Here is a 610-nt window from a genome sequence, read left to right on the forward strand (position 1 = left end):
TTTTTTTTAATTTGAGGGACAGAGCGAGCAAGAGAGAGAAAGTGAGAAAGCAAGCTGCCAGGTCTGGGACTTGAACAATGGTTGGCCATATGGGAGTCCAGCGTCCTTAACCACCACACCACCTACCAGCCCCTCTTCTTTTTTTCTTATCATGTAACATAAGATGTACTGACTTTGTATCATTAAGAATTGTAAATTTTAAATCACAGTATTTGAGCTATTGTGCATGTAGGACACATGTAAACATCACTGAAAAACTTTACCACCTCTTCTTGGGATGGGATTAATGTATTTTGGGTTTTATGCAAGATAGTTGTATTTTGTAACATGCTAGGCAGAATTATAATCCTGTTATTATTTATGTTTGGAAATCAAGTATAGTTTAGGAGATACGCGTAAGTGCCAAGTTGATAACCTGTAATGGTTAATTTTCTGTCAAGTTGCCTGGGCCATGGGAATATCCAGATAGCTGGCTAGCCATTATTTCTAGGTGTGCCTGTGAGGGCATTTCTGGAAAAGATTAGCTTTTGAATTGGTGGACTGAGTAAAGTAGATGGCCTTCCCCAGTGTGAGCAACATGTTGAGAACCCCATAGAACAAAAAAGGTGGA

The sequence above is a fragment of the Tupaia chinensis genome, unplaced genomic scaffold (assembly GCF_000334495.1).
Source record: "Tupaia chinensis unplaced genomic scaffold, TupChi_1.0 Scaffold000492_1, whole genome shotgun sequence".
NCBI lineage: Eukaryota > Metazoa > Chordata > Mammalia > Scandentia > Tupaiidae > Tupaia > Tupaia belangeri.